This window comes from Protopterus annectens, chromosome 3.part1 (genome assembly GCF_019279795.1).
Source record: "Protopterus annectens isolate FY-2018-M chromosome 3.part1, PAN1.0, whole genome shotgun sequence".
Taxonomy (NCBI): domain Eukaryota; kingdom Metazoa; phylum Chordata; order Ceratodontiformes; family Protopteridae; genus Protopterus; species Protopterus annectens.
This window is the reverse complement of record NC_056732.1, coordinates 416,124,997-416,152,236: the sequence shown is the minus strand read 5'-3', so window position 1 is coordinate 416,152,236 and position 27,240 is coordinate 416,124,997.

The following is a 27,240-nucleotide window of genomic DNA, read 5'->3' as shown; positions in this document are numbered from 1 at the left end:
GCATTAAGTGTAACCCCTACTGTACATGACATGTGTAGCACTCTGATATATCACTGGCGTGTTATCACATATATTGACACACTGTTTATGGTGTACATCACATATGCACCACTTCATGCACAACATATGTACAAAGGTTGACAGAAGCGTGTCTGACAGCACATACACAGGGCCAGTATAGAAATGTTGCTGTGATACCCACATTAATCTACCACTGTAATAGGGTTTGTTGCAACATATGTCCAATGAGGGACATGTAGTCAGTAACTGTCATGGCCTTCACCATCAACAGACTGCAATCCTAACAGTACCTTCTGCATTCCACGGATAGATGTATCATGGCTAACACATGACATCAAAGGCACAACACTGCCCAGTCTGCAGATGAGCCTGCAGATGGGGATTCCTGATATACATGGAACTGACATGGCAGGTATTGCGACATGTACGACAGGCATATCCAGACAAACACTGTTAATCCAACATTATTCCACATGCAGTATAGCAGCACTTACAATTCATAGGCAGGTCAGGCACATCCCCCTCCTGTTTGTTGTCCTCTTCCCACAGTGTATGTTGTTAGAGGTAAATCCCCAACCCATATAAAATGCGGTTTGCCAAATGACAGTTCTAGCTCCTGCTCACAGTGGCAGACAAGGGCCAACACCACCAGGATGTTCCAAGGTAGTGGAGTGTGTTTCCATGCAATTGGCTTTGGGAATGTTACCACACCTGTTCCACATGCAGTTGGCTTGGGAAGGCCTGCAATACATGCAGAGGCCATCGGCTGATCATGAGTATCACATTAAATACACATGTTGCTATCTAAGCAATGCAGGTGTGAGCTTCCACATCCACCAGAGATGGTGTGGGAGAGGCAGACAGAGGTGAATACATGTCAGGGAGGGGTGGGAGGGTAAAACTGATGCATGTTTGTGTCACACACCTACCAACACAGGGTATCAAACACCCAACAGCTATGTAGTGCTATTACAGTCCGATGCTGTTATTGGATGTGCCACATAGGTTATCTGGTGGGGAGCACTCAGAACATATATGTGTTGGCGAGTGACATCTGCTACAGGGATACAGTAGATATACAGTAGGTGACGTACACATGCCTGTCTGCATGAACAGGTGCCAGCGTCAGCACAGGCACACTCACACAGGGATGCACAGACATTAACACACTTGGCAGGGCCAGGAGTGCAACCCATCACTAGTGGAATTGCCACAGCACATCAATGTGCAGGAAACACATGTACCACACAGGTGATATGGAGGTTATATGGGCAGTGAGTATGAGGGGGTGTTAGACATAAGGCAGCATGCTTCACTGTGCCTTGGGGGGAGTAGTGCATGTGGATGTGGATATACACAACATACAACACACACCCGAATACAAAGGGTCCAGTTCGGACATTCATGGGTGCATGTCTGCATGGGTGTGTGTTGGCCAACAGTGCCAGCAAGCTATACAAGGGTAGGTGATGGGTATACCTTGGCATCAGCTCACATGACAATGGTCTGCATTGTGGCACAGGTCTTTAGATTCTGCATTTGCCCACACAGGTGGGTATTGCATCCGTCCTCCAGTCACCTGGGTGACCATTGTGTGTAGCCAATGCTGTGCATCACTTGCCATTTATGTGATCCCTAGTCCCTGACTTGGATGGTGTGTAGAATGTGCACACATCCCACATGCATGTACAGTGACATGTGGAACTGTACCTGGGGTGTCTGGCCCATACTGTGAACACAACTTATCAGATGTGCCAGTCTTGCCCACATGTGGCAGGGAGTGGTACTGGTCAGCAGATTTACCCTGCACCAACATTAATTGCATGCTAACAGCATTTCCTGATGTCAGTGTCATCCGTCCATACAGGCCATGTCAGGCATGGTATGTCCATTGTGAGTAACATGTGAAGGCACAGCGGGGTTGTTAACTGTGATTGGCAGGCTTTGATGTCACATGTATGGGTATGGCTTTGCATCCAGCCTCTCAGCCATTTACATCTGTTATCCCTGTATGGTTGACATTGTGATATATAGTAGGGCTACCATAAATGAAATTAGCAAAACCCCTTCACATTTCCCACAGACTCACAGCCACCTCTACACAGGACATGAATTACAAACACACACCTGTCATGCCTGGGAGTAGAAGCCCTACCTAGCTGGTTTACTACACTACAGCACTAAGCATGTATATTATGTGCCAAGGACATTACTGAAGTTCATCTTCCCCAAAGATGTATTTCACAAGTAATAACATCAGCAGGACTACCAAAGTAGGGCATTTGTAATGTACTGCGAGTGAATAGCCTATAATGCATTGCTCCATACACAGACACTGAGACACACACATCACATCTGGAACTGGCATAGAAGGAGATGTAACACTACCACCGTTCTAAATCACACTACAGCAGTACACAGTTACAGGATGCGCTACGGCGATTACTGGGTTATCAATTTCCCAGAGGTGTATTTCTAGATGAGTGACATCAGCAGCCTTGGCAAAGTAGTGTATTTGTATTGTATGGAGTGTGAGTAGCCTAAAAAGCATTGCTTTCTACCCAGTCAGACACACACACAGACTCACACAGTTGCCTGGGCTGGGGATTGAACACCTACCTAACTAGTTTATCACATTACAGCAGTATGCAGTTAGGATGTATCATGGTGATTACTGGGCTATCAATTTCCCAGAGGTGTACTTCTAGATGATTGACATCAGCAGCCTTGACAAAGCAGTGTATTTGTATTGTATGGAGTGTGAGTAGCATAAAAAGACATTGCTCTCTACCCAGTCAGACACACACAGTTGCCAGGGCTGAGGTTCGGAACACCTACTTAACTAGTTTATTATACTACAGCAGTGCAGTTACAGGACGTGCCACTGGGTTTGCTGGGTTACCAATGTTCCAAAGGTGTACTTTTAGATGAGTGACATCAGTAGCCTTGGCAAATTAGTGTATTTGTATTGTATGGAGTGTGAGTAGCCTAAAAAGCATTGCTCTCTACCCAGTCAAACATACACACAGTTGCCAGGCCTGGGGATCAAACACCTGCTTAACTAATTCATCACACTACAGCAGTACACAGTTACAGGATGCGCCACAGCAATTATTATACTATCAAGTTCCCAGAGGTGTACTTTTAGATGAGTGACATCAGCAGCCTTGGCAAAATAGTGTATTTGTATTGTATGGCACGTGAGTAGCCTAAAAAGAATTGCTCTCTACCCATTCAAACACAGACTCATGCACAGTTACCAGGGCTGGAGTTTAAACACCTACCTAACTAGTTAATCACACTACAGTAGTATGCAGTTACAGGATGCACCATGGCGATTATGGGGCTATCATTTTCCCAGAGGTGTACTTCTAGGTGAGTGACATCAGCAGCCTTGCCATAGTTTAATATATGTATTGCACGGAGTGTGAGTAGCCTAACAAGCATTTCACTCTACACAGTCAGAGGCAGACAGGCACACACACAAACACACACTCACACAATTGACAGGTCTGGGGTTAGTACCACTACCTAACTACTCTGTCACTACAGCAGTAAGCAGTTATGGGACATGCCATGCATTTTACTGAGCTATAGATCTCCCAAAGGTGTAATTCACATTGTATGACCTCAGCAGGCTTGTCATACTACTGCTATGGGGAGGGCAGTGTGTGCATGGGCCATACCCCATTCATGTAGGGATTGACATGCCACATGCAGGCACACATAGGGTCATATGTCACAGGTGCGTGTATACAGCTACTAGATGGCTGCATCCTTGTACAGTCTTGTTGCCGAACACCACATAGTCTGTCATGCTGACAGGTAATGGTGGCTAGTATCCACAGTGGGTTACATCCGCACCTCATGTGTTGAGGGCCCTTAGGCTGTGTGCCAATTGGAACAGGCCCACGTGGCTCCTTGTCACAGTCACCCTCTTCCACACATCTATGCCCGTGTACCTAAGGCTTATTATAGTGTGCTGTCCTTACATATTTGTCTGCATTCCTATCCACTGTGTGTGCAAGGCAGGAGTGGTGCATACTGACATGTGTTCACACTGAGAACTGCAACTTCCGGATATGTCTGGTCCACTGGTGTTTGCAGACATGGCCTTCATATGTTTTAAGTGTGTGAGCATGCCCAGTATGGCCATCTGTGTTGCATGTGTGGACCACGTCCAGGTTGTTTGTACTGCGGTGCTGACCTTTTGTTGTAAACCAACAGGTAGCATGCTGTGTCTACAGTGTATCCATCTGTCATTTGCCATTGACTGTTGCTACATTTCTGCATAGCGGGGGGTCAACTGACTATTTCTACTGTTCTACACAGGAGTGGGGGGCATAACTGACTGCCACTCTATGTGTACGTTGGATGAGGGGGCACAACTGGCACTTGCACACATTTGCTAGGACTGTATTGGTAAGTCAGGTACTCCATTCCAGTCTGCAGTCTTCCCGATTCTGCTGGCTAGGTCTTACCAGTGTAGTACAGATCCTAGCTTTGTTTACCTACATATTAGTGTCTGACTTCCTAGCCTTCACAACTTACATCCAACTGCCTGGCCTGCTGTGGTCTGTCTGTGTAGGCCTGGGGGAGGGGTTAACCATAGGGCACATTCAGAGGCCATAGTACAGCATTTGTTTGTGTTTGTATTCACCTGTCCTGCTGGCTGAGACTGTTGCTGGGTATGTGATCCTTCTTGACTGTTATGTGTGGCTTGTATGGACACCCCTGTCACTCAGGCCATTTCCTGCAGTGGTTTTTGTCACCCTGTGTAGTACTGGCTACTATGGTAACTCCATTATGTGTTACAGATCTCATGCTGCCACTATGGGTGTCTAGTCTCTGCTGCCTTGACATCCAGCCACCCAATTCCCTTGCATGTTCACATCCATACCATAGCTACAGGTAAAAACTCATTTTACTCCCTTTGACAATTGGTAGGTTGAGTGACTTACCGTGAGGGTGTGCTGGACTTGAGGATGGTGCTGGAGGGCTGCCTATGTTGGATGCACATAGTACACTCCCTATACATGGTTAGGCACAGGTAGTGTCATGTTTGGCATCCCTTTTACTGTCTGTGTGAGTCAGAGAGAGGTGTCATTCCCTGGGGCCCTACTGTGTCAGTGTATATGCTATGCCTTGCCTCTTAGCCAAGGCCAGGACATACTGTGCACGCCCCTGTCTGCCTACTGGAGCAGGCTCAGGTTGTTCCTCCTCCAAGTCACTCTGTACCTGTACAGGCCTTGGGATTGGTGAGGGGCTGTGTGGCCCTGCCCCATGCTGTTCCTGCTGCAGCTGTTTCCACAGGATCATATTGTGTAGCATAGCACATGCCATTACTATTTGGGTACATGTAGCTGCTGAATACTGCAGAGCTCCACCAGATGTGTACAGACACTGGAACCATGACCTGAGCATCCCAAACACATGTTTTATTATATGTCTGGCCTGTACGTGTGCATCATTATGGCATTTTTGTTCAGGTGTGTGTGCATTTCAGATGAGTGTCATCAGTCATGGCTCCAGTGGGTACCCAGCATCCCCCACTAGGTGACCATAGGGGATGTTCACATCAGCAAATCTGTGGTACAGCTGTGTCAGTTGCCATATGTGTGAATCATCATAGCTTCCAGGGCAGCCAGCACACACATTCAGTATAATGCCCTGGGCATCACATACAACCTAGAAGTTAATGGAGGGGATGCCCCTGCAGTTAATGTAGGCCCTACCCTGCTCACCGGGTGGTGCTTTGATGTGTAAGTGCATGCAGTCTACAGCACCCACTACCCCAGGGTAGTTAGCTATTTGGTGGAAGAGGCACATATTGCGGGTCAACACCTCATGTGTGTTGAGGAAATATACGTGCTCACTGGCATGTGCTGACATGGCATCCAGGAATTGGTGGAATACTCTGGATGCTGATGCTTGTAAGATGCCCATGTTATTCTTAGTTGTAGTTTGGGAGGTATCTGCGGCTAGTATACCTAGGCCTACACATACCTTGGTATCCACTGGGATGGGTTCCCCTTGGCCAGTATGGTGTGTCAGGTGTGGCCTGCACAGCTCAACAGTTTGCTGTAGGAGGTCTCTGTCCACACTATAGCACTCCACTATCTCCAGCTCATGTAACCCCTGGAAGGTTATCCTGGGTCTGTACACTCTTCTCTGTCTTCTCACTGTGGGTTGTTCAGCAGCATTGACATCCTCACCACCCTCAGCCTCTTGCACATGTTGTTATATGTTGCCTGCTGCAGCCCTTCTCATTTTGTAGGTTTGGTTTTAAAATTTCCCCGCTTGTATACACTGGTGGTGTAGAGTGTGGAAAAACCAGGGGGGATAGGCGTTTGCTTGGTTTATAGTGGTGTTCTGGGCTGGTCTGGTCTGCTTCCTGTGTGATTAGCTGATTCTGATACATTTCACCTGGCAGCTCAACTAGGTCTCCTTGATTACCTTCCTACTGCTGTTTTCCCTTCCCATTGCCTCCCTGTTTAGGCCCATGTGTGCGCCACGCAAATGGAGTGCTCAAATGTGCACGGAGCTGCTTTTTCTTGGTTTAACTTTCTTTTTCTTCCTGTACAACCCATTGCATGGCACGCACACCTGCTTACACTTTGTAAAGAGTGCTAGGCAGGTTTAGACACACTCAGAGAACAAGAATAGTCAGCAGAAATGGTGGAGTACAGAACATACTTTAATATAAAACATATAACCAGGTAGAGGGTAATAAGCCCAACTACCTATCTCAGACTGGTTTCGGCTACAATAGCCTTCTTCAGTGAAATTAGTAAAGCACATAATATCCATTCAAATAGGTATATTTATATGTAATGACATAAAGGCAGCTCATTGGTAAATTAGAATTGGTCATTAAGACCAGATGGGAATAAAGCCCCTAATTTAATGATCCATTTGCATTCCTTGAAATTAAGTAAATCATGCCAACCTGATTTATCTCTGCATTTACCTACAATACAGTCAATAACAGTAAAATAAAAAGAAGCAGAATTATGTTTACAAACATGTTTAAGCAAGGCATTATTGGGACGCTTATTTCTGATGTCACTAAGATGCTCCCCAATCCTAAGGCGAAAAGGCCTGGAGGTCTGTCCCACATAGAATGAGGAGCATGAACAAGTGGCTAGGTAAATGACTCACTCTGTACTACAATTGGCCCAAAAGTTGATATTGAAAACTTCAGATGTATTGTGACTACTGAATTCCCTCATATGTTGAACTTTATTACAATAAGAACAGTGGCCACATGGTATACAATCCAGCACTGGGCCACCTCTCAGTGTACGTTGAGTAGAAACAATAGAGCTGGGACCCACCCTCTTATAATGGCTAAACAGGGAACCCAATGTCCGACCTCTCCTAAAAGAAAAAGAGCATCTGTCCCTCATGAAAGAGTGTAATCTCTCCTCTGCTATCAAAATATAGGTTTATAGGTTCATAGGTAGATACTAGGCTATCTGCCCTTGGGCATTTATAAGCCTAGCCAAAGTGTATTTGGCTTCCGCCTCCCTATTAGATTAGCCTACTGTGCCTCTGTAAAGTAGGTCACAGAAGATACCCTTTTAAGATTAGTTTACTGTGCCTCTGTCTAGCAGGGACACAGGAGAGATCCCAGGGGTGAATTTGTGATTTCCCATCCACGCATCCAAATTTCGCTTGAAGAGGGTCAGCAAGGGGCTATGTCTAACATGAATTGGGATTCTATTCCAGAGTGAGGGGAGCCTCTGGGAAATTAATCTGTCCCTCCAGCATGTCCTATTTATTTTTGTGCTGAGGTTTAGGTCCCTGGAGAGTGTAGCTCTAAGGGACTTGGGATTTCTTGAGGTGGAGCATGTCCATTAATTCTGGGTTTGACATGGCTTTGTACGTCAGGCATAGATCACCTCTGAGTAGGTGGTAAGCAACTGAGTAGAGCTGGAGTTTCTTTAGTCGAGCTGCATAGGACATCTGTTTGTAGCCCATGATCCTCTTGGTGAGGTACTTTTGGGGTCTCTCCAGTTGCTGCAGGTGTCGAGTAAGGTACATCCCAAAAGGGGCATTGTATTCAATTATGGTCCTGATGAGTGATGAGTAGAGGGGCACAATGACCTCTCTTGATCTAGATGCGAACCCTTTCATGATAAGGTGGGCTATATAGAAGATCTTTCTAACCACTTTGGCAACGTGATTATCAAAGGAGAGATTACTATCTACGTTGGTCCCTAAATCTCTAATTACTTCTTCCATACTTAATGGATTACCACCTATGTGGTAATTTGTGGGCACCTTGTTTTTTACAAAGGGGATGACTATGCACTTTTTAGCATTTAGCTTGAGGCCGTGGTTCTGGCACCAAGCATCCGTCTCTGTGAGACCCTTTTGGAGGATGCTTGTGTCAGCTGGAGATTCGATTATGGCCCCCAGTTTGCAGTCATCTGCAAACTTTGTCAGCCATAATCCCCCCGTGTTAGCCTGAACCTCAGAGAAGTATATACCGAACAAGAAAGGTCCCAGAACTGAGCCCTGTGGGATGCAACTTGTAACTGGTTTGGATTCGGACATGGCACCTGCGATTCTGACCATGTGGGTTCTATCTCTGAGCCAGTTTGCAACCCATCTTGTGATATAGGGGTTGATATTTAAGCTGGTAAGCTTATTTATGATGCCCAAGTAGGGTATTGTGTCGAAGGCTTTTGTGAGGTCCAGGTAGGCTGTGTGGACTACCTTGCCCTCATCTATGGCTTTGGTAACTGTTTTAAAGAAATCAACTAGGTTTAAGAGGCAAGATCTGTCCTTAACAAAGCCGAATTGGGTAGGATCCAGTGTCTGAAGGCTCCCAATGTCTTTGTTTATGAGTTCCATGATAATACGCTCCATAGCTTTACAGACCGGACTAGTCAGGCTTATGTGGCGATAGTTTCCGGGGTTCGTTGTGGCATCACTTTTGTGGAGTGGGACCACTGTAGCTGTACACCATTCTTTGGGTACATATCCTGTAGTAAGGCTAAGTTTGAACAGTGACTTAATGTGAGGGTTCAGTTCTTCTTGGAGCTCATGTAAGACACAGACTGGGACACCATCCAGTCCCATAGATGCTGTGTTTTTTGCTTTGGAGAAGGCAGCTTTCACCTGTGCATCTGTGATGTCAGGGAGGTTACATTCAGTTGGGAGAGGCATTTTCTCCTTTGGGGGGGAAGAAGTTTGTGCTGAATCTGTCTGCCAGGATGTTGGCTATGTCTGTAGGTTCGGTATATTTTGTACCGTTATGTAACAATTCAGAGCATATCTGGGAGTTTCCACCCATGTTTCTGACATAACTAAAGAAGGCCTTGTGGTTATCTTTAGTGTCTAGGGCAACTTTTCTTTCGAAACTGGCCTTTGATGATTTTATGAGGGATCAAAGTTTCTTGCTAATACTGATCAGAGATGCCTTCCCTTTTTGGGATTTTGCTCTGTCATGTAGTAGCTTCCTCCTTCTGTTGTATAGCTTATTTATGGCCGGGGTCCACCAGACCGGTCTCCTGTTTTTGGAGGAGTGAGTCTTGGTTTTATTTGGGATAGCACGATCCATGCATTCCTGCAGGTGCTCATAGAAGGCATTTGTAAAGGATTCTGCAGATTGGGCTGTATTATCCTCTGGCCCAGGGGCTTTGAAGGATTCCACCTCAGTCTTGAGAAGTGCAAAGTTGGCTTTGGAGAAATTCTTTACAGTGATTTCCTTGGCTGGGGGTGGGGACGGAATATGGATGTCCAGGGAAATTTGTTTATGGTCTGATCTTACCAATGAGGGGTTTACCTCTGGTGTGGAACATAGAGTCCCCATGTTGGTGATGACCAGGTCCAATATGTTGTTCCCTCTTGTGGGAGTGGTGACCAGTTGTTCCATTGTGTTAGAGTTTATAAATTCAAGGAACCGTTGGGCGAGGGTGTTAGGGCTTGAGTAGTTTTCCCAGTCAATGTTTGGGGACATTGCATAGTGTTTGGAGAAACCTTCATATTCTCCAGTGTTCTCAGGAATGTCAAGTGGGGTTCCTGTAATAGGGAGGGTGTTCTGTAGCAGGCTACAAACTGAAAGGCAGTTTTGCCCGCTGTTAGTTGCACATGGATATTTTCCGATGCTTCGTGCAGTGCCACTAACCTGGAGGTGTAGGTATCTTTGATGAATATAGATACTCCCCCTCCTTTTGTGCTTTGGTCCGAGTTTTGGGGCTGAAACGTATGGTATGAGCTATAACCTGGTAGTGCTGGGGTGCTCTCAGGAGCATTGAACCAGGTTTCTGTTACTGCACAGACATCGATTTTCTCCATACTGAGGAGAGTCTCGAGTGCATGCATCTTGAGGTTTAGACTTCTGGCATTGAGTAGCATTGCCTTTAGTTTTTTTATCTTTGGGTTGTCTATGGAGGTGGGTTTGTCCTTTGAGCCTTGCCTAAAAAAGGCACTATGGGGGTGGCAAGAGCCTTGGCCAGTATATGAAAGCCTAAGGGTGACAGGTGCAAGCCTTACCCTAGCGAAGCAACGTGGCTTGTCGAGCATGTCATCCCAGGCTGACAGACACTGGATCCCCTTTGAATGACACCAATACTTTAGCCAATTGTTGAAACTGATCATTTTGTCTTTATACTGTGGCATCATTCTTGGTGAGGGCAAGATGCTACTCAAGGTCAGGGACATACCAGCCTGGGCTACATGGTCAGAGAGCTCCTCTATGTCTCTTTTCATGTAGTCCAGGGAGGTACGTCTCAGGTCATTCACACCAGCATGTACAATGAAAGAGTCATATTTTTACTTGCTTTGGAGTGACCTGAGTGCTTGCGTTATGTGGCGGATCCTGGCACCCGACAGGCAGCTTACAGTGACCTTCTCCTTGTTCAGTCTGGTGAGTGGGACGTCAATGTGCCGGACAATAGAGTCCCCTATAACAAGTGTATTTGGTGTGTTGTTTGGCCTTATGTGCTGTGACTGTGAGGCACACTGATTTTGTGAGATATGTGATTGGTGGGTATTGTTGAGGGGTGGCTTTTGCTTGGATATCTGCTTAGGAGGTCTTTACTGTTTAGGCAGATTTTTATTTAGAGCCTCCGAGTATGTTTTTGTGTGTTTATGTTTTGGGTATGCAGATGCAATTGGTCTGTGTGAAACAGGATTTGTGGTGTGGTTGGTTCCAGTGTCTGTTAATAATATTCATGAACCCACGTGTGTTACGTCCAAAAGTGGTCACCAGACGAACCAGAGAATTAGATAGATCCTTATGTTTATCCTTGTATCGTAACAAGTCAGCTCCATTCTGGTTTGAAGCCCAATGGCAAGCAGTGCTAACAGTACCTGGGGGGTTAACCTCTCTCATGAAACCTACATATTAGATCATCTCTAGTGGTCTCAAAAGTTTGTTGGCTTGAACAAATCCTTTTGGCTCTTAGGAATTGTGACTTGGAGATATTCTGGATGATATGTCGGGGGTGGAAACTAGTAGCATGTAAAAGTGAATTATATTCAAGAAATTTCCTATACACCCGGGTGGAAAGAGTGTCATCAGGATTCCTGCTAACCTCAACATTAAGAAAAACAATCCTGGATTTATGGCAATTTACTTTGAACTCAATTCCCCACACATTGTCATTGAGATAGCCAATAAATTCCTGAAGATAGATTTCATCCGACTTCCACACCAACCAACAATCATCCAGATATCGTCTCCAGATATTTAATTCATCCATGTATATATTATGATTAGAGTCATAAATCATAACCTCCTCAATATAGGCCATAAAAAGGTACGCATAAATGGGTGCAAAAGAGGCACTCATTGCTGTACTCTTGACCTGCCAAAAGCATTGGTCCTGGAAGCAAAATACGTTACTGGTAAGAACGTATTCAGCCAAGCACACTAAAAAAGTATTAAAGCCTGGTTAGTAAAAACCAAATCTTCCCAACCAAAAGTCCAAAGCCTGCAAACCTGCCCAATGTGGGATATTTGTGTATAGAGAGGTTACATCCAAGGTACATAGCAACCAGTGGGGCTCCAATTGTGTGTCACAAATAATATCCAAAAACTGAGTAGTGTCCTGGATTTTGGCTTGTATCAGAGGTAGTAGTGGTTTTAGATAGTAAGTCAAATATTCAGATAAGGGTTCAGTAATAGACCCACGCCCTGATACAATTGGTCTTCCAGGGGGACATCTAGCATCCTTATGTGTTTTAGGTAAAAGATAAAAATATTGTTTACACGGAGATGAAACCAACAACTGATGTCTATGTGGCCTCTTCCTGGGCCTGTATCAGAAATGAGTCAATTCTGGGTTTGAAGTGACTAGTTGGGTCCAATGGCATAGCCATATAATATTTGTTATCCCCCAATTGTCTCATTGCTTCCTCATTATAGCTGACCCTGTCCTGAATCACTACCGCCCCACCCTTATCTGCTTGTACTATAACAATTTCTTTGTTGTTCTTAAGTTCCTCTATACATTGTACATCCTCTTTAGAAAGGTTGTTATAAGATACCTGAAAATCTTTGAGGTTACAATGTAGGTCCTTCAGGACGTTAGCTTGAAAAGTGGATACTAGATGTGACATAGGTGGAACAAAAGATGATTTTTTAAATCTAAACCCTGGAACTGCCTGAACAGTGTAATTTTCAAAAAACAATTTCAAATTAAGTAAACGGCAAAAATTGACCACATCTTGTGCTAAAGTGTATTCTGGAACAAAAAAGCTGGGGACAAAATTAAACCCTTTGTTAAGAACTTTAATTTGTAAATCATTCAGGTGTACAGATGAAATATTATGTACATTCATACTGTTTGTTAATGTTCTATCATCAGTTGTAACAGACCTTCCAAACCCTCCATGGGTTTGACATTTGTGTTTCATCCCCCCTCGTCTGTATCTGAACCCAAAGGGTGTGACAAACTCCTCCTTTTGGGATCAGGTGAGGCATCTGTGTGGTTCTCCTTCCCTTCATTGTTGGAGGACGTATCCTCCCCTGATGTGTAGCTCAATGATTCCGAGCTACGTTTCAGAATAGATTTGGGTCTTTTCCTCTTGGGGCCAAAGGTTTATTATTAAGAAGCTTAAAAGTAACATTCCTAGGTATATCAAATGATTTACCTCTTTCATAATCTCCTATATCCCTTTGAAACTTTTTCAATTTTTTATCCTTTAGACCCTGTTCTAACTTAAGTAGTTCTTTTGTTAACTTGTTCACCTGGGAAGTGAAAGATCCACTAGATTAAAATTTATTAGCCTCCATGCAAATAGTTCCACCTCCTGAATACCTAGTTTGACCGCCCGTTCATAGAAATTGGCTAAAGCATCCACAAAACCCAAGGATGCTGATTGTTGGATCTGTGTCTATTCATCCGTTAATTGTTCATCAATATTATGTACCAAACGTTGTACTTTGACTCTTAAGCCATGTGGTGTGATTTTTTTTTGAGTTGGTAAGCCTTGAACAGGCGTAAATGCCAAACATGGGCCGAAGACCTTTCATGCTTTTACCCAACTTAAAAAACAATGATCCACATAATTTGTCTGGGTCTTGAATCAACCTCGAAGAATCGTTGCCTGTATCTGATAAACCTAAACCAAAAATGGTCAAATCATTCATATCAGATGCTAGGCCTTTTACAAGAAGAGTCAATGCAATATTGCAAGAAACATATACTAACCTCCACAAAAACGTTAGTGAATCAAACAATTCTGCTAACAGCAAGAATAAGGCTGATATATATATATATATATATATATATATATATATATATATATATATATATATATATATATATATATATATATATATATATATGTATATCCGTCCAAAACCGCACTGTTGGACAGAAAAAGTATATATCATACAACACAAAAATTGGTACCCTATATTCCTGTTAGTTGGAACCTGAAGTTAAATAGAATCAAAAATATATGGTAGATCATGTATAATGGTGGATATAAAATATAACCATAGACAGATATAGACCCAAAAATAAAAGAGTCTGTCAATAATAACAAAGATACAATAATCAGCCCTTGTGATCTAGCCTGAATAGCACAGAAAAATCACAATGCTGCGTATCAAACCACACAAAAAAAACACTAAATGTGGATCTAGAAATGATCAAAATTGTCAACTCCTAATTATAAAATGTCCACAGAAATCAAAAATAAATTATATTGATACACAAATATTAATGATACAATGGCTAGCCCCTGTGGTCATATAGGCATAATCCTCAATCAAATAACCACACTGCTACGTATCATCATAGTAAAGTTAGGGCCTTACTAGTCGGCCTAATAAAAAATGATTCAAAATATCCACTCAATATCACAACCACCTACAAATTCCAAAAAACATATATCATGGACTCAATTGTCGTGTTGATATAGAAACCGCCCATAAAAATATATATGACTCTAATTATGAAGTCTATATAAGTTGCTGTAAGCAGAAATGACAATTTTCAAAAAAAATTACTGGAAGAAAAAATATAATTATTATAATGTTTATTGCAACCAGGTTGACCCCATGAGACCATATAACAACACTGGTACCACCAGATGGCTAAATGTTGAAATACTAAGAAGCTAAAGGAGACCCGGCCCCAAGGGAAAAGAAGATCCAAATCAGTCACCACTACAGGATCACTATAGGAAAAGAAAGAACATCATATTAAATGTTGGAAAACAAAATACCTGTAGTTCAATCATTGATATATATTTTGTAGGTATGCTAAGATTATGTATTGACACAATGCCCCTAAAATCACCAATGTGTTAACATAATACATAAACCTTGAATTCTAAACCAAAGTTGAAGCAAATAGTAGATTGCACATAGATTATTAAACAAACCATGTTATATATATATTACACGGTAGGTACAAACATGATGAAAACCCACTATTAACCATAGATGTGCAAACTAAACAAAAAATGCTGAAGTCAACCGGCTGTTCCCTTTATAGCAGTGACACAATACTGCCCATATAAACAGTACACTGAAAATATATACCTAGGAAAAATCCATTTAGTACTTGAGCAACCTGCATATTATATAAAAATGAAAAAATAAATATGATAAATATGACGATAACACCATCTATAGATAGATAAGTTACTAACATAGCATGTAGTAACCCCAAAACAAAATTTGCAACATAGAACTTGGCAAAAAATATAATCATGAGTCCCCCCAGAGGAAAGAATCGTAACTGTAAACTTTGTAGACACGGCAAAAGCCTGCTGTGTAACCACAAAGAAAAATTAAGTAATAAAGCACATAAACATCATACAATTCCCTCAGCCCCACTGTATGGAAACAATAATCGCAATATGTCCAAAAAGTTAAATCAAAAATCCAAAACTAGATAAACGATATTCATAGCTTTGGATTTGACCATAAACACCTTATCCAAAAGGTGAAAAAGGCGAGTCGGTGAAAAATGAAAGCACAAAGTCACCTGTAGTTGTTAGTCCATAAGTGACAAAACACATAGATCTGCCATCCCTTACACAGTCTTGCTACTTTCAGAAATTGGAGGTATCGATAGTAGTCCCAAAACTAGATGAAGTAAAAGTAGATAAATATCCAAAATCCAGAAAAAAGCCCATACGACAATTTAGTCCATGGCTTGCTTGTAGATCCGTAAACAACAGGAGGCCACAAAAACAAAATACAAGGAATACATGTTAGAACCAATGTATACTGGTTATATGTTTTATATTAAAGTATTTTCTGTACTCCACCATTTCTGCTGGCTATTCTCTGAGTGTTGACTTCACAGCCGAGCAGTTGCCGTACATGCACCACTTTGCTTCTAGGTTTAGACACACCCCTAGCTTAGCTGCGCTACATTAGGAGCACTCCCGAGCCACAGGTCTCTAATCCACTTACAGTATGCCTGACACACCCCCATGATGTCACCTATATCCTAGTCTGGCACCCAGCTATTTATACTCTTACACTCTTGGGACCTGCCTCATAAACTGGGAAAATCTGGGATTTACTAACCTTTCCCTCATTTGCATAGGATTGCCTACTAATGCATAGTTACATGTCCCACACTGAGCCTCCCCCCTTAGCAACCATTGCGCACTGGCCAGATTGTCTTCTGACTACCATTGACTTGCATGGCAGAATACTGATTTTTGTTAGAATGCTTATTTTAGGTTTTATTTATTAATTTTCCCCCAAACCTGTTTGCGCGTCATTGCCCTATGCTTAACCTGGCGAGATCGGCGAAGATAAAATTAAACGTTATTTTTTTTTTCTTTTACATTTTGCAATGCCAATGGCCTTCTACTTGGACATTGGCATGCTTCCTCAATGATATGCAGCCTTTATGTGGAGCTGTCATAGCTCCGTTTTGCAGATTGCTGAACTGTACTCGGTTACTAACCGAGTACATTTCTACACACTGCACTCGTCCTGCACGGATGGCTGCCAGCTTTCTGGATCACGTATTACCCTCATTTGCATGGTTTTCACCTGCAAATGAGGGCAATTTGCATACAGGAGCTCGGTCTGTGCAGGATTAGCCTAAGAGCTCACGTGCACGTCCCGGAAGCTCGTTTGTGGATTGCACGTCGGCTATATTGCTGAAAATAGCTCTTAAACTAATCCTGCATGCTATAAAGGGCTTCATAAATCCAGTGGTGTGTTTCTGCTGTTTTTCCACCTGCACACTCCTTTTCTGTGATCTTTAAAAAAGGAAAAGTTTTTTTTTTTGCCATGTGTTACAATAAAACACTACTAATGCTGATTTTGTCATTTTGTTTTCAAATGTGAAATTATGGGTGTGAGACCAACCCCAGGATTCATGAAGCTCGGCGCAAGGACGGTTTTAGCCTTGCACCAAGCATCCTCATTACAGATGGTGCAGCAATGTCATATGAATATTTATGAGGGTGTGCTGCCGCACCCTTGATGTGCACAGGAAATGTGTGTGAGTACAGGGGGCGTGTTTAAGTGCTCTACGGGGTGGAAACATGCCCCCACAGTTGCACTACCTACCATGTTTACTATTAGAGCCTGTCTTTAATAGTAAGCAATTAATTCAGTGTCCGTGGATACTGAAATGTATGCTAAGCATACAAGAGTGTCCATGAACACTGAAATAAAATCAAAGTAGTAAACACACAAGCACGTACCAAAATGTTGAGCCCCATCCCTAGAACTTTCAAAATTAGATTCCCCATGTCCCTATTTTACATTTGTCTTGCTTCAGTATCGAAAGTATAAGTGAAGCGCAGCATGTTTGCACATCGCTGCCCCCTGCTTAGCACATCAAAATCATCCAAACAGAGAAAAACATGCGGAATCAAAGTTAACAACAATAGTGTAGTGGTTAGAGCATCCGCCTAATGAGCAGGCATGCACGGTTTGAGCCCAACTATAGCACATATAATTTTCCATGTGGAATGTCATTTTGCTGTATAACCTACATAATAACATGAAATGTGAACTGGAGTACCGCATGAAATGTTTAACTAATGTCATTCAATCAAAGTGGTAGTGTCATAATGAATAAGGCACTAGTAAGCAGGTGTAAGCACAAATAAGCAGTAGTAAACATATATAAGTACCATTAAGCAAGTCTGAGTGTGCTTGAGCGGGTGTAAGCAGTGCCAGCATAGGAAATGTATATAATTATGTAGATGTATGTGCATGTGTATTTACAGATATATATATATATATATATATATATATATATATATATATATATATATATATATATATATATATATATATATATATATGAAGAATGAATGTTGTAACAATAAAGCATACAAAAAGAATGAGAAGGGAATCAACAGCAACTCCAGTATTATTTAGTGCTGTCAGTGTATGTCATGCCAAGCTGGGCAGGAGTGAGCAGAGCACTGCTACTCACACCACAGGCAAGATACTACCAGTGGGAGTAACATTGCTGATCTGCTAAGTCTACTTTACAAACAATCACAGGGTAGTCCCTGGTGGGACAACCCAAAACTTGCTAGGATGGTTGGACCTCCAACCATTACACAAGCAAGGGCAGGTATGTTCAAGGACTAAATGGTGGGAGAGCCTGATGATACATGGGTTGGGACAACATACTTGTAGGGCCCGTAATGCTGGGGAGAGGGCAATGTGTGGAGGTGTGTCATGGCTGTGATAGCAAACGGAAAATGGATGGTCTGCATGTATGTCGAACTCGGGTGGGGTGGAGGAACTATGGGAATGAAATTATGGATCCAGGCGTGTCAGAGCTGGATGGCCTGGTTCTAACTGGACCACCTCATGGAGGTCAGTGAGTTCGTTATAAGTATATATGCATACACTCATGCATACATTTATATGTAGAAGTACATTCCCTGTAACACATTCATTCCTTTTGCAGACATAAATAATATGAAAGTGCCCCTACAAACCTCGACAGTAGACAGAATAATAGGGTGTGCATAAGATGGAAGGGAAGAAACTGCTAAAACACAGAAGTGTGTACAACGTCTGAAGTCAGTGCTGTTCTCAAAAAACCAAATGTGAGGACTTTCTCACAAATGGAATCATTCCTGTGATCTGCCTGCTACTGCAACGCCAATCACTAAACCGGTCCTATTTGTAAAATAATTTTGCCGAACTCGTACAATATTAGCTCTCATGTGTAACGTGTACGTTACCACATAGTCATACCTATTAATTTATTGTAGTGTCATGTTAACGGAAGTAATGATGTAATGAAGTATAGAGTCTAATCTTGAAATAAAGACGTGTATAACAGGTAGGACAACCCAAAAATTGTGAATAGTGTCCTATTAGTCACTCATTTCACCAATGTCTGTGGACTAAAAGTTTAGGATGTTTGAGGATACGTGGAGTGAGTCAACCCATAGGATGGGTCTACAGAAGTAGAGAGTGGACAATGTGCAGTGGTGTGGATACACCGTGTATCCAACTGGAGAATGGATGACTGCTGTGTTAGTGTTATGCTGGGGTGGGTGTTTGGAAAACTAGGAGTCATGGGTATATGGGTATATATGCAAATGAAGCAGCACAGCAATAGTGTAGTGGTTAAAGCATCTGCCTAACGAACAGACATTCCCGTTCCGAATCCCACTGCAGCACATGCCAGTTTCCATTGGTAATCTGTATATGAACATATTTTGACATCTGTCTGCTGTATACCCTGCATAATAACAATTAAAAGTGAACTGGAGTGAAGTGTTAGTGTCATAATGAATAAGGCAGTAGTAAGCAGGTTTAAGCATAAATAAGCACCAGTAAGCGTGTTTATGTGCATTTGCATGGGGGTATGCATTGCCCTATATATATATATATATATATATATATATATATATATATATATATATATATATATATATATATATCTATATATATATATATATATATATATATATGTATATATATATATATATATATATATATATATATCTATATCTATATATATATCTGTGTGTGTGTGCGTGTATAGATATACACAGATATACTGCTATGATAGGAAACAGCATGCCAGAATGATATATGTTCACAGGCTATGCCAATGGAAGTGAGGGGCCCAAGCAAGAAACATGTAACACATAGCATGACCCCCCCCAGCCAAACAAAGGAAACATACACACAAACCTGCAAACAATGTAAATAATCCACTGCTCCCCAGACCACAGGCAGGAAACAACCTGGGGGGGGGGGGATTGCACCCATGAAATCTAATCTTGGAACAGACAGGAGCTTCTCTTGTGGGACGCTCCAAAAATTGACATATAACCAAAGGAAGCAGATACGATGACCATTCTGACTGGGGTGTGTACATACCCAGAATACAAGGGTGGGAAAGCCTGATGACCCATGGGTAGAGACAACGTATGACATGGGACCAGTGAAGTGGAGAGTGGGCAGCGTGTAGGGGTGTGTTCAGATCCGACCTGCACCCAGAATAAGGATGGGTGCAGTAGAGGAGTTGCGGGTGCATTGAACTATGGGTAGCTAGTTATGGGGTCTAGGTGTGCAGGTGTTGGCTGATGTGGGCCTATACGGACAGCCCCAGGGATGTGAACACAAGTGTTCATTGGGCAGAGGCGTCACCCAACGAACAGCCACACCCGCTATGAGTCCCACTGCAGCAAAGTCTAATCTACATGGCAGGGAATGGAATAACCTGATGTAGATGTATATATGTAGAGGAATAGGTGTGCATATCTACCCATAGCAACATGGAGATATACCTCTCCCTCTCCGTAGTACAAATGTATACATACAGAGACAGAATACATATATATACCCACATATAGATATATACATATGCAGACACCCATATGTTGTTAGATATACACAGACAGCAATATATAAATATATACATGTATGCATTCATATACAGATATATCTGTATATGGTATTGTAGATATATCTATATATATATATATATATATATATATATATATATATATATATATATATATATATATATATATATATATATGTATGTGCATGTGTGTGTGTGTGTGTGTGTGTGTGTGTGTGTGTGTGTGTGTGTGTGTGTGTGTGTGTGTGTGTGTGTGTGTGTGTGTGTGTGTGTGTGTGTGTGTGTGTGTGTGTGTGTATAAATATACACATGGAAATAGCTAGGATATGATACAGCAGTTATGAATTACATATGTGCACAGGCTGTGCAAATGGGGGTGAGGAGTCCAATCAACAAACATGTAACATGTAGCATCAACCACCCCCACCTAGACAGGTGAAACATACAAACACACAATACAAGTAAACACACCACTGCTTCCCAGACCACAGGCAGGGTACAACCCGTGGGAGAGACCTGCCAGGTCTAATCTTGAAACAAAGACATCAAAATTACTGATCATCAGAGTCAGTCCTTGTAATGATTCATCAAACCAGGCTGTAGATGTACACAGACCAGTAGGTTGTGCAAGCCTGATAACTCATGGGTCAACACAATGTATGAAATGGGTCCTGACACGTGGAGAGTGGGCAATGTGTAGTGGTGTGGTTAGACCCCACCCGCACCCACAGTAAGGATGAGTGCTGTAGAGGAGTGCCAGGTGGGGGAGCTATGGGTATGCAATTATGGGCCTAGGCGTGCAGGTGTTGGCTGGTGCAGTTGTATTAGGACCGCCCCAGGGATATAAGTAATATTCCGAAATGGGCTGAGCTTACACCCATACCTCTCAACCCCTAAGAGCAAAACCACTGGACAGAACATAAACCATTGGGGGAACAAATAGGGACAGAAAGCACATATTCCACTTACAACCTTAGAAAGCTGATAGAATAATAGGTATGCATTAGCGTGACTCAGCTGAAGGTTGTGGGGTCCTAAACCCAATTACTTGTCTGTATTTAATGGTGTCAGTTCCCAGGTATTTGCCAGACAGGTGCAGATTGTAAGAGGAACAAACCAATAGTATGAAGCAAACTCTGGACAGGCCACGGATTCTGTACAGTCGACAGGCATGCTTACGCCTAATCGGCAGCCATTCCTGATATGGGTTCCACCGCAGCACAGTCCAGTTTAAATGGCTAAGTACGGTATGACCATATGTGTCATTGCATAACCCACTACACAACATCTACGAACACATGGTCGCAACACTCCACTGTTGGCATGTAAGCCGATGTAATAGGCATCACAAGGTATTATTGTAGTCCTCACCCCCACCCAGGGGTGTGAGTGTCAGATGCCAACACCAAATGCAGTGCATTTGGAAGTGTGGGAGCAAGCGGGTGTAAGCCTGTTTGGCTGCCGGTATGTGAGTATCACACTGGTGAAGCAATGCAGAAGCTAACTGAGTGTAAGAAACTGTAACCGGAGGTTAGCATTGCTTAGCTCTGTGCAAACCCATGCACACCCGCTCACAACTGCTTTAAAGTGCCTTAATCACTCCATATCCAGTGGCCCTTGTTCTGCTCAGCAACAAAATAAACGGCCTCTGAAAGTCTTGAAACCAGGACCCTGCACACCACAGCCAATGTGATTGACTACTAAGCCATGGCAGATATACAGACATTGGATGTTATCATAAACATAGCATCCAGCACAGTCATTCAACAGTATAGGAAATGTATTCCATTATGTAGATATATGTGTGTGTGTTTATGTCCAGATGTATATACATACATAGATATAGATATATATAGATATATCAAGAACATACCATGTGACAACAAAGCAGTAAAAAAGAATGAAAAGGGAAACACCAGCAACTCCTGTATTATGTAGTGGTGTTGTCCTATGTAATATCAAGACTACCTCAGACAGACATGTGTCATTAATACACACAAACAATAAATACATTACTTTGAGCATTTCATTTACAGTAACAAAACAGGTCCTGTCCAATCATTATGTAAGAACAGTACTCTTGCAGGTGCTGTGTGCAACATCATCATTAAAAAGTTAAATGGGGTAACCATACAGGGACTGGTAGTGCCGTGTGTACAATGGGGTCATCTGCATCACGTGTACCTGGGAACTTTAGGAGTCATGTGCATACCAGGATCATGTGCCTGAGAGAGGGGTGAGGACAACAGTAGTATGTTGTGATGCAAGTTACAAAGGTTACATGTGTCCAGTGAACACGTGTGTGAAATGGACAGCTATGTATGGGGCGAAAGTTGTTCTGGGAACAGATTGGCCTTTTGTTTCTGTTTTCGTAAGGTGAGAGTGGGATGTTGGGGAAGGAGAGTAGGCATGCTCATGGAGGATAGGTTGGGTAGGATGATAGACAAGACAGCATACAGGGGCGGTATATGACATATGTGGGGAGGATACACCTTGGACAGGGAGGGGTGTTTGGCATTCACAAGAACATGAGCCCCCAAATGGAAACAGTGGGATGGTGGTCCCCACCCATGGGCAGCCACTACTGCACAGTCACAGCCGTAAAGATGGCTGTGCTGGGAGCTGTCCAAGAGGAGCAGGCTCACCCTCTAAATGTGACACTCTGCCCTCAAGCTGGTGTAGCTGGCCTCAAATCCCCTTATTGAGCCCCCTACGCACCACAGCCTGGACTGTACGATGGCTGACAAGTTCCTGTCTGGACCTGCTCCCAGGGGGAGCAGGGCCTCATCCTCAGTGGTGGTTCCAACAGAAGGTGGTGCAGAGCCAACAGAGGTGGAAGTCCAAGGTTGGGCCCCAGACATGCTGGTGCCCAGTGCCATGGCCAGCTGAAGTGGGACAGGTGGTTCTGCCGGGACCTCCAATCCCATACAGCCTATGGTGTTGCAGTTTTAACACAGATAAGGCTTAATAATAGTCAACAGCAGTCAGGATTACTTATAACAGCATGCATAGATATTACCATCAACCCAAGACAACAGATGTCATACATTTGCAGAGGAAGCACAACACATGCATATATACTGCATGACATCTGTCCAAAGCGTAGATGACTTGTGACTGCAGCTATGAACAGTGGCCCACTATTGGCATGTCACTGTGATAACCTCAGACAGTGACTGTCATACCACTGTTTCATGTGATGTATGTCCAATCAGTGATGCAATGGCAGTAAGTCACATCACTGTCACCATGTACTGACTGCAATCCTCATACTATGCTTCTGCAGTTCACAGATGTGTGTTCTGTGAGTAACACAAGAAACAAATGGATCCACACACTAACCAGTCCACAGATGACCCTACAGATGGGGGTTTCCTCACAAACAGAGCACTGTCTTGTCAGTTATTAAAGCATGCAGACTAGCCATTACCACACACAACTTGTTAAATTGGCAGTAGTCTGAATGAAACATAGCTACACTTACATGTTGCAGTCATGTCTGGCACATCACCCTCCCATCTTTAGGCTATTTTCCACTGTGTATATCATTTGAGGAATATCCATATTTCATATGTGATGCTGTTTACCAAACACCAGATCCAGGTTCCACTCACAGCGACTGTCATGGGCAAACACCAACATGATGTTCCTAGATATTGTACTGTGTTTACATGCAACTGGCTATGGGAATGTCACCACAGCTGTTCTACATGCAATCAGCTAGAGGAGGACTGCAAAAGGTGTAGAGGCCATCACCTGATCTTGACCATCACTTACAAAACACAAGCTGCTGCTAAGCAGGTGTACATCTCCACATCCACCAGAGAGTGTGTGTGAGGGACAGACAGAGGCAAAGTACATCAGAGAAGGGCTGTGTGACTAAAACCTAAGCATCATCTGTCACACACCTACCAGTACAGGTATTCAAATCCCTGACTGACTAGCTATTATTATTATTACAAGTGTTTGCAGTTATTCCAAGTACCACATAGCTGACTTGTTGGTGTGCTGTAAGAACATATATGTGTGCTGGTGAGTGACATCTGCAACAGAGATATAGTAGACATACATTAGGTGTAGCACACATGGTTGTCCACATGAACAGATGTCATTGTCAACACAACCACACTCTCTAAGGGACTCAGACACATTGGCACACTTTGGCAGGCTCACAAATATGCTTCCTAACTACTTAGTTTGCCACACTACAGCAATGCACAGGTATTACGTGCACCACCGGGGTTATCCTAAGGTCCTATGGGCTAGGGCATGTGAACGTGTCTGACATCAGTCAGTATGCCAATGGGAGTTATACTTGGTGTGACTGTGGTTGGGAACATCATACCCCACACGCAGACACAAGGTGCCAGTACTGACATGCATGTGTGCATTGCTTCATGGGTGTGTAGTGGTTGGCTGTGCAAGATGGCTGTACAAGGCTGGGTGAGGGGTAACCCTTGGCATCAGGCCACCCGACAATGGTCTGCAGTGTGGTTCAGGGGTATAGTGTCTGCAATGTCCAACACAGATGGGTATTGTATTAACTGTCCTGTCATCCTGGTTACTATTGTGTGTGGCCATTGCTTTGCAATGCATGCCATGTCTGTGTTTGATAGTCATTGACATGAACATTGCCTGGGATGTGCATGTCCTGCATTAATGCACAGTGACATGTTTAAGTGTACCTGGTTTGCCTGGCACATGTTGTGTACACAAACTGTTATCATCAGATGGGCCAGTCCTGGCCTGGTGTGGCAGGACCTTCAAATAGACAGCAGGTTGACCCTGCACCTGCATTGATAGCATGATACAGGTATTCCCTGGTGTCAGTGGCATCTGTCTATACAGGGCATGTGTGTAAGGCATTGTATGTCCTTTGTGGATCACATTTGATGGCACCACATATGTTGCAGGCATCCAGTGGGGAACATTGCAAAGGTGCATTGCCCGCAATTATGTGCCTATTGTACTGGTGGACAGGGTGCCATGCCCTCTGCAGCCCACTGCATTCACACCATGCCTACTATCTGTCAACAATGTACAGGGTAATAGCAATATAACAGGATTTTCTAGGCAAGTGTGTTTGTGAATGACACATGGGTTCAGACCATATTCTGGGTAATAGTAGGGGTGCTTACTTTGTTCACCAGGCCTTTTGCCAGATGTAGGGGTATGGCTTGCCAACACAGTCTCTTGGCTGATTGAAATCTGTAATCCTCATGAGGTGGACATTGTGACATATAATATGGCCACCATATAGGAAAACTACAGAAAAAAGCTCCTCAACATGTCCAGTGTTTAGGCACTCACAGCCACCTCCACACAGGCTCTGACTGTCAGACACATACTTGCCATGTCTTGAAATAAAACACCTACGTAACTAGTTTATCACACTACAGCATTACCCAATTATCGCACGTGCTACAGAGATTACTGGGTACCCCATCCCCAAAGATGTATTTCACAAGGAATGATGTCAGCAGGGTTACCAAAGTAGGGCAATTCGAATTTCCTGCAAGTGAGTAGCCCAAAATGCATTGCTCTCAAAATAGACAGTGAGACACATACAACACATCCACAACTGACATGTGTGGTTATAGAACCCATGACCAAGATCGATATTACACTACTGCATGGAGATATCATAGGACACACCATGAGGATTACTAGGGAACGCATTCCACAGAGGTGTATTCGAAAAGGAATGACATCAGCAGGATCACCAACGTAGGGCATTGTAAATGTCCTGTGAGTGAGTAGGCTATAATACGTTGTTCCCTACACAGACATTGAAACACACAGAAAACACTTAACTGCCACTTTTTGTGGATGGAACCCTACCACAGTTCTAAATCACACTCCAGCACTATGCAGTTACCCGACATGCTACAGAGGTTACTGGGTGACAGCGGTCCCAGAGGTGTATTTCTAGGTGGGTGACATCAGCACCCTTGCCGAAATTGAGCATGTGAATTGTAAGGAGTGTGCATACTCTAAAAAGCATTGTTCCCTTCTCAGGCAGACAGACACATACTTGGCAAGTCTGGGATTAGAACACCTACCAAACTAGTTTATCACACTATAGCATTACACAGTTTCAGGACGCATTACAGAAATTACTGGGTTGCGGTAGACCCAGAGGTGTATTTCTAGGCGAGTGACATCAGCACCCTTGCCAAAGTTGAGTATGTGAATTGTAAGGAGTGTGCATAGTCTAAAAAACATTGTTCTCTTTTTAGGCAGATACACACACACACTTGGTAAGTCTGGGAATAGAACACCTACCAAACTATTCTATCACACTACAGCATTACGCAGTTCTAGGGCACGCTACAGAAACTCATGTAGCCCAGGCTGGTATGACCCTGACCTTGAGCAGCATCTTACCCTCACCTAGAATGATGCCACAGTACAAAGACAAAATGATCGATTTTAACAATTGGCTAAAATTTTGGTGTCATTCAAAGGGGATCCAGTGTCTGTCAGCCTGGGATGACATGCTCGACAAGCCACGTTGCTTCACTAGGGACGGCTTGCACCTGTCACCACTGGGCTTTTGGATATTGGCAAAGGCTCTTGCCACCCCCATAGTGCCTTTTTTAGGCAAGGCTCAAAAGTCAAACCCACCCCCATAGACAGCACAAGGAACAAGAAAGTAAGGGTAATGCTGCTAAACGCCAGAAGTCTTAACCTCAAGATGCACACACTCAAAGCTCTCCTCAGTATGGAGAACATCGATATCTGTGCAGTGACAGAAACCTGGTTAAAGGCTCCAGAGAGCACCCCAGCACTACCAGGCTATACCTCGTATCATGTTTTTTGGCCCCAAAACCAGGACCGAACCACAAAAGGAGGGGAGTCTCCATATTTATCAAGGATATCCACACCTCCAGGTTAGTGACATTGCACAAAGTATCGG